The 17309-nt window shown below is 39.7% G+C and overlaps 1 long non-coding RNA gene across 1 annotated transcript in view; it reads left to right on the plus strand.

Moving 5' to 3' along the window:
• The first annotated feature begins 3854 nt into the window (after window positions 1–3854).
• Window positions 3855–17309, plus strand: part of LOC116216483 — a 35569-nt gene continuing 22114 nt past the window's right edge. The window contains exon 1 of the long non-coding RNA XR_004159310.1: window positions 3855–3949. This is a non-coding gene — a long non-coding RNA (uncharacterized LOC116216483). The remainder of the gene's footprint in view (window positions 3950–17309) is intronic.

Genomic DNA, 17309 nt, shown 5'->3' on the forward strand with positions numbered 1-17309 from the left:
TATGGGGGAATTCAATTCCACACCTTTACTTCATAGGCACTTCCATGTCAGATGCCATTTTCTCAGTGTGCCCCTCTACTGCCATCTGTCACATAACAAGAAAATGTAAAGGAATACTGGTGGGAAGGTACGACCTCTACTGCCATACCACCAACATCCCCCTCTAATGTTGTGGATGACATAATGAAATAGGAGGCATTACCTTCAGAGCAGCCCTTATAGATAAGGAGAACTGGAATATATAATAGCAAAAAGAGTGTGTGGGTCTGACTGTTGCTACAGAGTGAGTGTGCAGGGATCTGTTGCTGCTACAGTTCAGCTATAAGAAGTGAAAAAAAACAGAAACCGAGCTTTAAGAAGAGGTATTTGATTGCACCTGATTGTGTGCAAAAAACCTTAAACTCTAGTACTATAAACTCCATTAATAAAATGTTACCTCGCATATCTGCAGTTGAAAATACCATCGTACAAGTTAAAGAAATTCAACATCAAAGCACTTCTGGACAGTGTGTTTTGTGGACTTCTGTGCTGAGTCTTGCAGTTATCCTAATTTTATCTGAAATGATTATAAATTTGCCTTAATATAGTAGAGTTTTAAAACACTGGAAACCGTCAAGAAAAAATACGTCCTCTAAAAAAGAAAAGGTGGGTCCATATGATCGATGAAGCTTCAAGAAATTTCATTTGATCCCTTTGGCAGCCAACCTACAAACAGTCTCTAACAAGACCTTTCTGTGTATCAGACTTTAGGAACTGCTGAAATCCTGAGAAATTTTTTTAAAAACATTCAAACGTGTATGAAGGTACAAAGTTTAATGATATCCCTTAATGAAAATGTTAAAGATAATTTAAACAATGTTGGCATGAATAAAGGCACTATATGTTTTTTGTAATGAAGCCATTAGGGTGATGAGCTGCCTGTCTTGATACCAGAAGCTGGTATGAAATAGCCAAAAGCAGAACTTCTTGCAGATACTAGCTTCCCGAGTTTACAGTGCAACTCAGTTTGCAAAAGCTTCAGAACAATAGTAGACTCTCTGATAGAATGTTTTCATATTTGCATGCTTTTTCATTCCTTCATATTTTAGCATACTTGTAAGGTTTGCTACCAGAAATTAAACTGAATTATCATCAATTGTTAGTAAAGGCATGGTTGGGCTACTCCTAAAGCTGAAGGCTTGGAAGTAAGCGATGATTCAACACGCTGTCTTGTAAACAACCACATGCCACTTCAGCTCACTGAAGTAAAATTCACTTCTCCATTTATTTCCTTACCTAGGAATCCAATTCAATGTATTTGTATTTCAGATTTCACTAATAACACTGTATATTTTCCTATTTACATTAGTTACACTGAGTTTATGAGAGGCAGTTTGTAAGTTCTGCTTATCTACTGAACAGTTGTTTGAGCGATTTAATTTATTGAAGTGCAGGCAATGCAGGTAACTTTTTTTTTTGTCACTGTTACTCAGTAACTTAGAGGCAATTGACAGACATGTAGGATAGCTGGACAAAGTGGGCAACTCTCAGTTCCCTTTGCATTGAAATAACATCATTTTCCACTTTGTTTTAAATGACACTTCATCTCACACTGTACCGCTCCAAAGAGGCGTTGCCATTTTTTCAGTTACTCTGCTGTCCTCCCTGTGTCTCCTGTCGTTTGGGGCTGCATTTCTTGGTTATTTGATAAGCTCCAGGTGTTGGTGCAGCATTCTGACAAGAAAGAGAAAAGGCTGTGATGGTGCTAAGGGCTGTCATGAAGAGGTATTGGTAAAACCAAACAGTGCTCTGGACTTTCAGTCTGCTAGTTTCACAAAGCAGTTTGCCAAATATCAGTCAATTTTCATCAGCTGCACTGAAAGAAAAAAATAATATTGTTCCTGTAGGCGTGATGGGCTGGAAGATTCATAGCAATACGCAACTAACTCTTTGTCCTCTAAGCTGTTCCTCTCCTTTGCATAGGTGGTTAAATGTTGTCAGAACTCTGGTGTAGTTCACAGGCAGGATTCTTTCTGTTGTCTGCTCATCAGTTGCTGGCCCTTACAAGCTAATGGCAGGAGTGGAGGAAATTGTTTGCAGTCGTGTAAAAGTGCACTGGCCCTGGCACAGGGCTGTCACACAGCAGGGTGAGATGTGGAGCTTCCTTGGACCTCTTGTGGCTCTGCATTTCCACACAGCTTTCTGTCAGGCCTTGAAATTAAACTGATACTTGAAGCCAAGAGCTGACTCAGCTGGTACTGATACAGCTCTAGTAATGTGTGCAACCTCTTTTTTAAAATTTGCTGATTAAACCCTGCCTGTGTTGCAGTTGATGGGAAGGTTTGAAGGCAGGATACCAGAGACTTGAGCAGGACTGAGGTTTCCCCTTTAAGACTTTGGCTTACACTACTTGGTTGAAGAAGAGGTGGTCCAGGAGCATCTAGGTGGCATCAATGTGCCCAAACCCATGGGTTCTGATGGGATGCATCCACGTGTACTGAGGAAGTTGGCAGAGGTGATTGCTGAACCACTTTCTATCATCTTTGACAGGTCTTGGAGAACAGGAGACGTGCCTGAAAACTGAAGATAGCCAGTGTCACTCCAGTGTTCAAAAAGGGCAAGAAGCAGGATCTGGGAAACTACCAGGCCAGTCAGCCTCACTTCTGACCCTGGAAAGGTGATGGGACATCTTGTTCTGGATGCCATCTCCAAGCAATTGGAAGAGAAGAAGGTTATCAGGAATAGTCAGCATGAATTCACCGAGGGAAACTCATGCTTGACCAGTGTTGTAGCCTTCTGTGATGGCATCACCAGCTGGGTAGGTGAGCAGTGGATGTTGTCTACCTTGACTTCAGCAAAGCTTTTGATACTGTCTCCCATGACATCCTGATTAACAAAGCTGAGAAAGTGTGGGATAGATGAGTGGAGAGTGAGGTGTGTTAAGAACTGGCTGACTGGCTGAGCTCAGAGGGAGGTGATTGGTGGTGCAGAGTCTGATTGGAGACCTGTGACTAGCAGTGCTCCCAAGGGGTCAGTACTGGGTCTGGTCTTGTTCAGTATCTTCACCAACAACCTTGATGAGGGGATAGCGTCCATCCTCAGCAAGTATGTCAACAGTACAAAGTTGAGAGGAATGACTGACACACCTGAAAGCTGTGCTGCCAATTCAGCGAGACCTGGACGGGCTGGAGAGCTGGGCAGTAGGAAATCTAATGAGGTTTAACAAAAGCAAGTGTAGATTCTTGTACCTGGGAAGAAAAAACCACAAGTATGAGTACAGATTGGGATGTAACCTGCTGGAGAGGAGCTCTGCGGAGAAGAACCTGGGAGACCTGGTGGATGACAGGCTGGCAATGAGCCAGCAGTGTGCCCTGGTGACCAAGAAGGCCAAGGGGATCCTGAGGTGCATTCAAGGGAGAGTGGCCAGCAGCTCAAGGGCGGTGATCTTCTCCTTCTACTCTGAGTTGGTCAGGCCTCACCTGTAGTACTGTACCCAGTTCTGGGCTCTCCGGTACAAAAATGACAGGGATCTCCTGGAGAGAGTCCAGCGGTGGGACACAAAGATGATAAAGGGCCTGGAGCATCTCCCCTGTGAGGAAAGACTGAGTGAACTGGGTCTGTTCAGCTTTGAGAAAAGAAGGTGATCTTATTAATGTTTATAAATACCTTAAGTGTGGGAGTGAAAGGGAGACGGCCAACTTCTTTTCAGCTATCTGTGAGGACAGGACAAGGGGAAATGGCTATAAACTGGAGCATAGGAAGTTCTGCACCAATATACGAAAGAACTTCTTCACAGTGAGGGTGACGGAGCATTGGAACAGGCTCCCCAGGGAGGTTGTGGATTCTCCTCTGGAGATTTTCAAGACCCACCTGGATGCCTACCTGTGCAGCCTGCTGTAGGGAGCCTGCTTTGCAGGGGGTTGGACTCGGTGATCTCTGGAGGTGCCTTCTAACCCCTGCTATTCTCAAGGTGAGCACATAAAAATTCAAAAACATTGTATAGTCATCTAAAAATGTCCTGAAAGTGCACATTTTCTGTTGCTTACCAGAGCCAGCTGGGATTTTCTTTTGTGTGCTGTATCATTGCCTGCTTTCTCTCTTTGCCATTGCTGATAAGAAAAAGATTAATACAAAAATAGAACTTAGCAAAAAATCAGAATCAATGTACAAATGTGACATCGGAGAGTTTTGTTTTTAAAGAGAGACAGTACTCGTTTGATTTAACCTGTATTATTATTACTTCTAACCCAAGCCATTCTATGATATTACGACTGTCAGGCTTCGCGTGCCAATGAATGTTTTTGGGGCTTTTTGTAACATACTACGTGACCATACATTTAGGTTCCGTGATGTCAGAAGCTTCACACCACCTGCTGGGTAATGACCCTGGAATGCATGTTGCATTTACACGGCCAAATGTTATTGCCGTTGTGTACACTGCGGGATTCAGAGCAATTGCAGACTGCTGTAGTTGGATCTGCAAAAGAAAATGAAACACAGCTCCAAGTGTTAAGGAATTTTTGCAAAGGTGATATTTAAGGATAAAGTTCCTAAGGAGAATATGATTTGAACTAAAAAATTAGTTTGTTTTACAGTAACAGACTAAGCAAAGAAAATTTCCTTTTTTTTGGAACACAACGTTAGCGGATAGTAGCCGTACAAACCAAGAGGTTTCTATTAACTGACATGGTGCATTCTTGTCAATAAAGATGTACGTATATGTACCTTTTGGAGATGATTAAGATTGTTTTGAGCATGATTAATGACAAAGGACATATAAACAGGATGACTCATTTGGTTATAAATATTAAGTAAAGCCAATTATTTGCATTGATGATAGAGTATGGCATCCAACATGGACAAATTTTTGTTTGACATAGAAATTTTCTTTTTAAACCTTATGTATTACCATTCTGATATAGTGATGTATTTTTTCATCTCCTAAAAAAAAATTACTGAAGGAGATTTTCATTTAGGAATTGTTTCATATCTCAATAAAATTTTATTGTATGCATATACATTTGCTCCCATGAGAGAAATGGCAGGAATCATCTCTGTTTAAAGTTGACCAATTCTACTGAAAGTGCTTTATTATTCACTATAAGAATATTTTGACTGAAGGGTTATTTATTATAATATATTCACAGATGCTTTGTTAAGTGAAGTCTGAAATGTTTCAAGGGATGGCATTTCCAGCACCTTCTTCTAAAGACTGTTGATAATCAAATAGGAAACATGAGTAGAATTTTTTCCTTGACTCTTGTCCTATTTTCTGTCTGCCTGTTTTCTTTTAAACTGTTTTTATAAGAAAAAGCAAATTATTGATTACACTGCTCTTTTGTTCCTCCATTTATCCATCTGCTGGTTTAATAGTCTTATAAGTAATTTCTGAACCTGGTAGTCAATTTTAACTAAATTTGACTGAGGATTAGAGGTCTCAGAACTATTAAGGTCTTAGACGTTTCATGAAAATTGATACTAAAGGAGAGAGACTCAAGTCAGTGCCCCAGTGAGTGAAGTTCAGTCATGGCTTGCCAGGGGAAATCTGCATAACTGATTGCAAGTTTACAATTGTAAAGTTAAACTTAAGTACTGGCTAGCTCAAGCCTTTATCTTGCAGTGAACAATGGTGGTTGGTGTGGTATTTCTTGTTGTTATTTGTCTTGTTCTTTCTTTTTAAAATTTTTGCAGAAAGGATTTTTATATTCTTGTATTTGACTTCCATTTGGCTTTGTGGCAACTGAGTTTCTTGCATTTTCAGCAAGAAGCTGGAAATGGAGTTCTAAAACTGCACTGAAATAGGTGTCTGATGAATTTCAGATGCTTTCGAAGCAGTGCCCTATATGCTAAGCTTGCAGTTCGGAGATAACTGGCAGGTCATATTCTGTAATTAGTTATGAGAAATCTGCAGAAGTTATGGTTTAGTTCACTTTCATTTTAGATTGCTCATTAAAATCTTTATTGGATAACTGAAATGATTTGTTTCAGAAGGAGTTAATGAAATCCCTCCCAGTAATATGATAGGATAATTAAGGATTTCTATTATTGTAACTTATATTGCTTTAAATATTTTCAACATGCTTTAATTTCACTTCTTGCCAAAGAGTGCTCTTATTTTCACAGCAGCGACTGGTTTTATCTGTAAAAGAGCATCATAGTGTAGCTTGGAGTCCATCTTTATTCAGGCTATTAACCTTTATTATTACTAATAATCATAGCAGCTTTTAATCTCAATTAGTCCTCAAGGAACAGAGACATAAATGTTTGAACAAATCTCCTTATTAAACCATTTGCTCTATGACTGCCAGTCACCTGAATGGTGCCAATAAACCTGACTGATACGTGTTTCCAACCTCCTGTAGGAAAGCAGACTTCGTAATAATGTATTCACAGACTTTCAGACCAGTACTTTGTTGCCAGAGAAAACAATTTATAGCCATCTGGCACTACCTGGCCTTGTAGCTTGATTTCCTAGAACTTGGCACTTCATCATGCGGCCCATGCTCCCCTACATAGGAGGTCTGGAGCTACCTGTGTTGGCCAGAACGGGCAATGCAGATAAAGATGCCATGGGGATAACGAGCAGTGAAGAGGTGGAAGAAGCTGTTTGCACTCTGCCTACCTTCCTGGTAGGTCAAACTGTTTTTCAAAACACTGCTCTCTCCTAAGTTTTCCAAGTTTGTGCTGAATGTGTAGCTCAGGTTCTAGAGGCTACGTAAGTAGCCCACTGCACACTCACCTACTGCTTCTTTGGGTAGCTGTGTTAACTGTTTCAGAACTGGTTCAAGTGTTCCTTCTTTGCACTGATGTGCCAGGTGGCACAAGCCCCAAGGAGTGCCCTTGCAGTCCTCTAGGAGCAATGAACAGTGCACTTGTGCACAGAGGGGCACTTGTTTTGTTAAAAGGGGAGGAAACTGTTTTTCTTCAAATGAAGGCTGGAGAGTAAATTATCATTTATTCATTGTTGATCATCAGGTGACTTGGGAGTTTATCGAAGAGCTGTATGGACTGTCCCCATGTGATACAATCTACTGGATGATATGATGGTTTGCATGACAAAAAGGACAATACCCAGCTCCTGGGGCAGTTTTCAGGAGAGGTTATTGCTTCCATTATAAATCACCAGATTTCAGCAGGTCTGGAAGTTACAATCTTTGCTATTTTTGTGGTCTTGGTCATGAGTCTAACCATAAGGAAAATAGTGCATGGCTTAAGACATTTTCCTTAGCTTGACAGAATTTTTTTTTTTTTTAAACATCTCTTTGTTTATGATCATCATCTTAGAATCCTTTTCCCCATTCCTGTGATTTTGTACAGAATGGCCTTAACTCAGTTCAGTTCTCTCACCACTGTTAAATGAAACTATTGTTTCAGATAGTGAAAATAAGATCCATTGGGTATTTGGATGCTTCTGGATATTGTTTTCTGTCATCACTAGCACAGGAGTAATGACTAAGCATCATACCGGCTCTGAGTCACAGAGGACTAATGTCTGAATTCATACGTGCTTCCTTGGAAGAATCATCACAATCATTTCATGAAGCTTTTCTAATGATAGGTTCATTAATGTGTCCACATACAGAAGAAGTAAAAATTAGGTGCTTTTTCTACAGTTTATTCTTTTTCACTGAGAAAAATGTAGAAGGCATCATTCATCAGCCCAAGTCATCTTTCCACACTTCACACTGTGTGCCCATGTTAACACTGTAGGGCAAATTAGGAGTGCACTTTTGAAACAAAACTTCCAGCTGTCCATCCTGACTCTGCTCTGCTTCTCATTGTCTTGGAGTATATGGACTAGATTCATTTGGGTTAAACTAAACTGGAGGATGGACTCCTAGAACATACCTAATGCTTGCCAGCTACAAGTAGGGCATTCAGCATATGGGACTTGTCTAGAGCTCCTCCAGAAGTCCTTTTAAAAACAAAACAAGCAACAAAACCCTTTGTGCGTACTCGGTGGAATTCAAGTCTTCCACACCAAGTGATCTGCTCTACCAAAGTCATCAACTCTATCAGTTCTGTCCTTTTGCTCTTTTGTTAATGTGGAAGCCACAGTGCACAATGCAATACTAAATGCTTTTAAGGAAAAGAACAAAACAACAGAAGAACCATTTGTCTTTCTTTCTTCTTTATCTCTTTGAAAAGTAGTTTTGCTTCATGATCGCCTAATAAAACAAGGATGTGTGGGCACTGTGCCATCTTGTGTTGGATATCTAGCAAACCACTAAGGCACTGAACTTTGTCTAGACACATATTTGTAATGTATCTTGTACATCACCAAGAATTAAAATCAGCAGCTTTTTGGTGTAGAGGGAGAATGGGGAAAGCAGAAAGTGTTTCAGATGTGTGTCACTTGTTCTTTCATTCATTTTGTTTTTGTTTCAGAGGAGTTACTCAAGAGTTGCACTGTTTTAAACAATGAAAAGGTCTATGTCTTGCTAACACTTTTTTCTTTATGTACCACCAAATACCTTTGAGGTTATTCAAATAAATACACTCAATTCTATTTTCTTGACTGTCCGATGGCTTAATCCTGCACATAAATGTGTGGATGATATTTATTTGACTGTTAATCTGTTAGTCTTTTTGACTATATGGTAAAGCATACTTTCTTCTTTCTTAAGGAAAAAAATAAATGAAAAAAAAAAAGTCGTAATGCTGCAGTTGAGATTTTAAACACACAAAAGTCAGAACATTCAAAATTATGACTCCCTTGGGCTGTAGCACAGACATGTTGTGCATGTGGTGTATATTAAAACAGGGATTTCCTCTCTCTGTACTCTCCTGAGTATTTTCATCTTTTAGCTTTTTCGTACTGGCTGTGCAGGAGTTGCTCTGTGGGACTGGATTGTGCAAGGGCCCAGACGACAAACAGGGGAGTAGATTCCCTGCACATGAGACTCCTGTTCTGCTCAGCAGCCAAGCAGCACAGCAAGGAGAGGGAGCGCCTGGGGACAGCTGCTGGGTGTGCAGCAGCACTGTGCGTGGAGCGGCTGGGATGGGAATACAATGCCGAGTCCTGTCTCCACTCAATACTGGTGTCACGCTAGCTGTTCTCTGCTGTCCATATTGTAGCATTATCCAAACAGGGCTTTTTTATTTTTCACTTGCACTATTTGTGAATCTCTTCTTTGGTGTGTCCCATACGTGTTGGTTATACAGTAGATTATACGGTAGAATAGAAGAATTCAATTGGAAGGAGTCTTCAAAGAGCTTTTAGTCCAGTTACCTCTTCAAGGCTAACCACAAGATAAAGCAGATTAATGAGGGCATTGCCCTAATCCTCTGGAAGGCTGACAGCATGGGGCATCAATGCCTCTCAGGGAGGCCTGTCCCAGGGTTTGGCCACCTTGGTGGTAAAGAAATTTTTCCTGATGTCAACTCTGATCCTCTCCTGGCACAGCTTTGTGCCCTTCCCACACATCCTGTCATCGTTCACAGGGAGCAGAGCCCCACACCTCCCTCTGCTTCTCCTTCTCAGGAAGTTGCAGAGAGCAGTGAGGTCACGTCTTGGCCTTATCCAGGCTGACAGCCCAGTGTCCTCAGCCTCTCCTCACAGGGCACACCTTCCTGCACATTTAGCAGCTTTGTTGCCAATGCTGAATGCTTTTGCAGATCTTAACATCCTTTTTAAAATGTGGAGCCCAGAAGAGCTGTGCAATAGTCAAAGAATTGTTAGGTCTCCATTCACAGGCGTGCTGTGAGAATCACAGATACTCCATGAATGATTCATTTCTCAAGAATCAGATGACAGTGACTGATGATGAAGGCTGGATGCTTCTCAGTGTTTGTGGTGATAAGAATTATCTGAAGAGGCAGTTTTATTTCCTGGGTCCATATACTTACCTTTTATCCTTGCTACTTTTGATGTACTGTATTCCCACATAACCTGAACAAACTTTTGCATTCTCTTTCGTGTGGTTACTGTCTTTTTGCTGGTTGTATAAATAAATTCCAGTGTTTTCTGGCTTGGCATAGTAAAACTCCCCAGAGTTCTTTAACAGTACAAATTTCTGAAGGCTGATAGGTGTAAATTGCCCTGTAGAGAATGTTGGTTTGTTTACAGTCCTTCAAGCTAAATTCTGCAATGGAAGAGCTGCTCTGTCCAACTGTTTTCTTTTTTAACAAGCCTCAACCATTATACTGGTCTCCGGATTTTTTTAAAAATTACAAGTATTGGAGACTGCCATTATTAGTAGCTAAAAGTTCCTGCTTTTTCAATTCTATAAACATTGGGATAATTAAAATATTATTCTAAATACTTTTGAAATAATAGTTTTGGTTTAGATACTGCTTGTTAAGCACTTACTGTTGTAAAAATAAGCACCTTTCTATTTCAAGTTATACAGACAGGATATTATTTCCAAGCACTTCTGGGCAGGGACTGAATGTGTCTTTGTATCTGCAGATTTGGAAGAAGGGCCCTATCCAGCATAGAGTTTCAATATTAATACTAAATGATGATCTTCATATTTGAAAATACTGAATCTGAATACATAGAAATTTCTAAATGCCAGCAACCTATTTTAAAATCATGACAGTGCTTTCTTTTTCAACTACTCATATTTTTTCTGGTTCTTCATCTCCTCAGTTAATTGACTACTGGAACACAAAGCAGAATAGCAGGACTCTAAAGTTAATAACTGAAATGCAGTTGCTTTGAAAATTATTTTCTCATTTCCAATGAGATGGCTAAAGGCTATATCAAGATATGTCAGGAGTGATGAGTATATATGCATTATTGGCTTAAGGAGGAATTCTATCAGAACTAAATATTCCCACCACTTCAGTGACCACTTCAATGAAGGTGAGTCACAGGTACCTCTGAAGATGAGACACCTTTTTCTGGTGGCTTCAGGTTGCTGAGTCATTTTTTTAATTAAATTTTCTCTTTCGTGGTTTAACTCAGCAGGTGGCTGAGCACCACACAGTCATTCACCCACTCCTCTCCCTTCCCAGAGGGACTGGGGAGAGAATCAGGAAAAAAACAAAATAGAACTCATGGATTGAGATAAAACAATTTACTAAGATAGGGAAAAGGATAATAGTTATGACAACTAATCATAATATATACATTAATGTATACAACAAATGCACAAGCAATTGCTCACCATTCCATGCCTTGAGCAGTAGAAGAGAAAGATGAATTCCCACTCCATTCAAAACTCCTCCTATGTGATGTCATACAATACAGAACATCCCTTTGGCCAGTTTAGGTCAGCTGTCTTAATTCTGTTCCCTCCCAGCTTTTTGGGCCCTTTACTGCAAATCACCTTGCCTCTGTACAGCACTGCTTAGCAAGCAACTATAAACACTGGTGTGTTATCAACACTGTTTATCTCCTAGAACCAAAACATAGCATGGTATCAGACACTCCAAAGAAAACAGCTCTATCCCAGCTGAAACTAAGACAATATCCACCTCTTATTCCATACCATTTACATCACGCTCTGGTCCTGCCATTTCTACACATCCCAACTAATCACCATCATCTATCTTGCTTTTTGGTATATACACACACATATATTATTCCCATAGTCTACGGGCCATCCATGTAGATTGTCCATGTTATTAATTTAGTTCATAACTTTGGACTCCATCTGTCATTAGCAATCACTCAGGGAGGGATGATTCACAGTGTTGGGTTCCTGCATGCAGAAGCTAGTTCTGGTTCCTTCAGAGTTTGTTATTTTTTAACTTGAGTAATTCCTACTGTACTACTTTTAACAAGACACATAATAATCATAATAATGATGACAGTGGTATTATGTAGCAATTTAGCATCATACAGTTTAAATTATGCTGTTCTCACCCAACATCAAATCACCCTGAGGTACACAGTGGACATCCCAATCCTTCTGCATTACCCACACCCAGGTCTTTGAGTAAAAGCAGTCCCACTAATAGTCTTGCCTTTACCTGAGGCAGAAATAATTCAGACTGTCATGCTCATAATGTTCTTTATGTGCACCACCAGGACTTTATCCTCTTCTACTGTATGCAGGAGGTTTGACTGGGGAGGACCACTTCAGTTTGCACATCCCTGAGTCCCTGAGTGTTGACTAACCAGGTGGCTTTCGCTAAGTGTGCGTCCCAGTGTTTGAATATCCCAGCACCCATTGCTCTCCACGCAGTCTTTAACAATCCATTGTATTGTTCCATTTTCCCAGAGGCTGGTACATGATAGGGGATGTGCTATACCCATTCAATGCCATGCTGTTCTGCCCAGGTGATTATGAGATTGTTTCAGAAATAAATCCCATTGTATGACTCAATTCTTTTTGAGGTGCCATGTTACCACAAGACTTGAAGACCCCAAATAGCATTTTGAGTGGTGGCATGGCACACAGGATATGTTTCCAGCCATTCAGTTGTTGCTTCCACCACTGTAAGCACATGGTATTTGCCATGGTGAATTTGTGGGAGTGTGATATAATCCACTTGCCAGCTCTCCGTATATTTATGTATTTCAGCCATTGTCCTCCATACCAAAGGTCTTTATTTGCTTGGCTGCCTTAATTATGGTACGTTTCACATTCATGGACAACCTGTGCAATAGCATCCATAGTCAAGTCCATCCCCTGGTCCTGTGCTCATCTATAGGTTGCGTCTCTTCCTTGATGGCCTGAAGTGTCATGGGCACATCGACCTAGAAATATTTCACCCTTCTCTTGCCAGTCCAGATCTATCTGAACCACCTCAATCCTAGAGGACTGATCTACCTGCTGGTTGTTTCAGTTCTTCAGTGGCACAACTCTTGGGTATGTGATGTATCTTTACACGCATGTTCTCTATCAGCAGCAGTATCTTTCCACAAACCAGCAGCCCAGATGAGTTTGCCTCTGCACTGCCAGTTGTGCTTCCATTGCTGTAACCACCTCCAGAAGGCATTTACCACCATCCAGGGCTCAGTGTAGAGGTAGAGCACTGACTACATTTCTTGTTCAGCAATGTCTAAAGCCAGCTGGATGGCCTTCACTTCTGTAAATTGGCTCAATTCAACCTTTCCTTCAGTAGCTTCTACAACTCGTCATGCAGAAATCCATAAACAGCCTTCTACCTCCAATGCTTTCCCACATCATACCAGACACTGAAGAAAACAATTCTGTCCCAAATGAAACTAAGACACTCTTTTCTAACAATAACTCTTTACTCAGACATGTGAGAAAAATTCATCTGGGGACCATCCTTATTTCTCTGTGATATTGTGACAGTGTTTGCAAGACTAATAGCTAATAGCAGTACTAATCAAATAACTCTAAAAATAAACAATCTATATTACTCTGTAATTGTGTTCACAGGGTGGCATGGTATATGTGTTTGCTAGAAAGAGCCCACGGGTAATGCCTGGCACACCCATGTACTCAGGGAGTCTCACACCGTCTATGCTGACCCCTCAGAATCCTCAGAACCTTCCCTGTGAGCTCTGCATGGCTTTATCCATGCAAAATTCATGCTTATTTGATACATGGAGCTAAAATCTGAGCAAGGTTAAAGAAGTCCAAAAAATAAAAGCAGATGTAAAAGAATTGGTTTGGATATGTGGTTTTACTCAGTGTTGCCAACTCAGTTTCTATTTTATAACAGGCTTCAGCGATGGATAAATGTTGTATTTTTAGAAAAAGAAAAAAAACACTTGCTGGTACAAAGGAAAGTTTATTCCAAAGTCTAATGGAAATTATACTACCTTTTCTTTCTTGATCTACAGAAAGAAATAAAATGAACTTACTCAGGCCTGTTTTTGATAAAAGGAGAAATTGAGAGCAATCACAAAATGGGAGCAAATAGCAGACATTATGAGAAAATACTGGATGGAGCAGCAGTCAATTGCCAGCATGATATTGTAATTGAATATACTAGATCATTGCTTTTGTTTTTAATGAAATGCTGTAAAAAGGAGTACCTTTTGTCCCCGCTTAAATATTTACAGATGATATTTGGAAGCTGTTAGTAGAGCTAAAAAAGTAGAAGTGTGCTATTTTCTATCTTGTATGTTTGCATAAACACTCTCAGTTCACATTTTCTATTGAAAGAAGCACAAAAGGTTTAACTTCATAGCATCTGCAATTTTTTTCAGGTTACACATCTGAGCAGATTTATTTAACTCAAATGAGGAATTATGGAAGCAATTAAATTTCTTCCATATTTTCATGTCAGTGAAAGGCTTCCAGTTCAGCTTTACAATATAGTGTTTGTTTGCATACAGCTAAAATGAGACATTCCATAAAAACAAATATTTGCCATTTTTGTCATCAGCACAAGCATATGATATCTGCTATCAACAGCTGGGAAAGAAATAAATACTAGGGTATTGGAAAAAACTTTTAAACTAAATCCCAGTAGATGTATACTGCAAGAGCACCAGTTTTACTCAGAATTATATTGATTTTTACCTTTGTATTTCACTGCCGTAATTCTGTCTTGGTTCATTTGTTTGAATACACTGACAAATTTACAAGAAAACTGTTCCAGTTATTCACAATGCCTGCCATTAAAATTTACCTTTTGGATTTGTACTTCCTTATGAACAATAACCTAAAAAGCAACATTTCAACTTGCAAAATGTTGTCAAAAATGTGTTTTGCAATGGGTTCCCCATTGACTCATTCTTTGTATCTGTCATTATAAATGTGAGGGTTTTCTGTCCCTCAGCAAGGATCTGTCTGGCAAGCAAGATTATTTTCGAAAGCAATATAAGACCTTAATAATAAGAAAAATGACTTGATAGTTCACTGTATCTTTCTTTCTCCTAATGAAAGATCATTCAATACAGTGTATTTTGCATTATTTTGCCCAGTCTGGTTTTAAATAACTCATGGGATATAATTCTTTATACTTTCTTGATGAGGTCCATTCTTGTGTATATCTAGTTATTGCAGTGTCATATTTATGTGTTTTAATTATTTTTTAATTATTATTTTTACTTAAGAGCATACTCAGTTCCAGTTCTGTCTCTGATAAGCTTTTACGTAGCTCTGCAGAACTTCTCCCAATGGTAGGGGCTTTTAGTGCTTCACACCGCTATGTCAGAAGAGGAGTTTATGTTTCCTCAATCTGCTTAAGAGGAACTAGGTCTTTGTAGGCTCTCTAGGATTCAGCTGGAACCAGTTAGAGTTTTCAGAGCCTTATGTTTGCACTAAGCTCAGATCAACTGGAGAACTGGAAAAAGAGGAAGCATATCCTCTTTCTCCTTCTCATTAGCACAGGGCAGCATGTCTGAAATATATCAAACAAAGCAAAAATATTTGAAATTTATATATGAGTCCTTAGAAGATAGAAATAAATCCTGAATTTATTCTTAACACTTATAAAATGCATGTTTTCCTTTCTTTTACACTCTGTTCTTAGTTGCTAACATGAGGATTCTGGAGGCAATCTAAAGCAGAAGCCGAGAGTGGGATTTGCACCTAAATTTGACAATACTTCAGACCTTCCTGAATATCTCTGTCCAGGATATCAAACATAAGAACACATGTTACTCTGCAGCTGGACAGATCTGCTGTCTGCAGCATCACACTTTACCAGATTCCAAAGTACTAACATACCCAATGTTGCTAACTTTTCTTACATCTATTCTTCTTATGGTTTCTTCTACATCGTTGGTGGGAACTGTGAGATTGTCAGAAATATCTGAAAGGATCAATAGTCTTTATCATTAATTGTCAAAAATGGGTGAAACAGAGGAATTAATATACGTTATATTTTTATGCTAATCATCTTTGTCTCTCTCTATCTTTCCACCTCTGAAAAAATCTACATTACCTATAGTCAGTCCATCTGGAAGAAGTATACTGTCTCAGATATGACTGAGATGACCAGGGAGAAAAATTAGTTTTGATTTTATGTAAGATATCAGTATTTGTAATACTGGCATGTGGCCTTTATGTTTTAAATATGGACTGATATCAGTCAACTCTCAGAGATGGGTTTTACAGATGAAAGGTATGAAACAGCAGAAATGTGTTCCTGCATATATATATGTATATAGGTCACTCCAAAAGTAATAAATGTCATTCCAACACTAATGCTTCCAATTCATTTCCATAAAAAATAAATTAGATAAGTAAATAAGTAAAAAAGATCATAGAATCATAGAATGTCCTGGGTTGAAAAGGACCACAATGATCAACCTCTAGACAATAACGCTATTTGATACAGCAAATTCTCAGCTACAAAACACTGTTTTTCAGCATAGTAACCACTATTAGATGTGTATTTTCACCAGCAGTGAACAAGAGCCTGCATGCTGCACCCACTGCCTCATTGTGTTCACGTCCATTGATTGGTCTCTGTAGACATTCAGCAAGCATCAGTGAATGTCGCTGAGGGCAGTTTTTTATGCATGGAGGAATGCAGTGACACACCTTTGTTTCATTTGCATTCCACATCAGACACTATTTTGTCAGAGTGCCCCTCTGCTGCCATCTGTCACACGGTAACAACATCCAATGGGATACTGGTGGGAAAGTTCAGCCTCTACTGCTGTACCACCAACATCTGCCTCACACATTGTGGGCCAACATAATAAAATAAAAGGCATTACTTTCAGAAGAACCCTTGTATACTGCATACTGCAGTGGTCATCTAAAGTGGGATGAATTCTTTCCAGACTGTTTCTTGAATTATTCTTGTCCTATTTCTTATGCTGTATAAACTAGACTGTAAGATAGTGCAATTCAGAGGTGGTAATTTCAAACCTGTCAGTGCTGTCAAGCCTCCACAGTTGCTAAGACTCCCAACCTATCCAATCTACTTATTCATTATCGTTAACCTCACTGACCTAGAATTAATGTGAATGTCCATCTCAGCCTACACTTGTGGGTGGCATGAAAATTTAGGAGCTGCAGCCCCACCCAGACTGTTCAACCTAAAACCAAGTGCTCTAACAGCTTGAAACCCCTGGAGAACCATCTGGGTGCGCCAGTCCTTTGGCATGGAAGCATGTAGTGAAGCATTCTGCTTTGTACTGCTAAATGAAAGCCTTGCCCTGGAGAGAAAAATCTCTGAATTAAAATACAGTAATTCTCACTCACAAAGATAAATAATTTACATAATGGAACTTATTCTAAAATGCTGAGAGGTGAACAAAATAGCCTGCATGGCTGAAATTGTGGTTTTAGCTCTGGAGACCCTGGTTCACCCTTGAGATTTAGATGGTGGCTTTAGCATGATGAATTAACTTTTAGGAGAGGCTGAGAAGGAGCTGTCCCAGCTGGTGGAAAGAGACAGGACAGGACCCTCCACTGCCATGTGTGATTTACAAGGGCTGCACATTGGGTTTCACAGCCATGGGAACTGAGGGCCTTAACATTAAGTGAAATCATGTT

The sequence above is a fragment of the Meleagris gallopavo genome, chromosome 3, assembly GCF_000146605.3.
Source record: "Meleagris gallopavo isolate NT-WF06-2002-E0010 breed Aviagen turkey brand Nicholas breeding stock chromosome 3, Turkey_5.1, whole genome shotgun sequence".
NCBI classification, from domain to species: domain Eukaryota; kingdom Metazoa; phylum Chordata; class Aves; order Galliformes; family Phasianidae; genus Meleagris; species Meleagris gallopavo.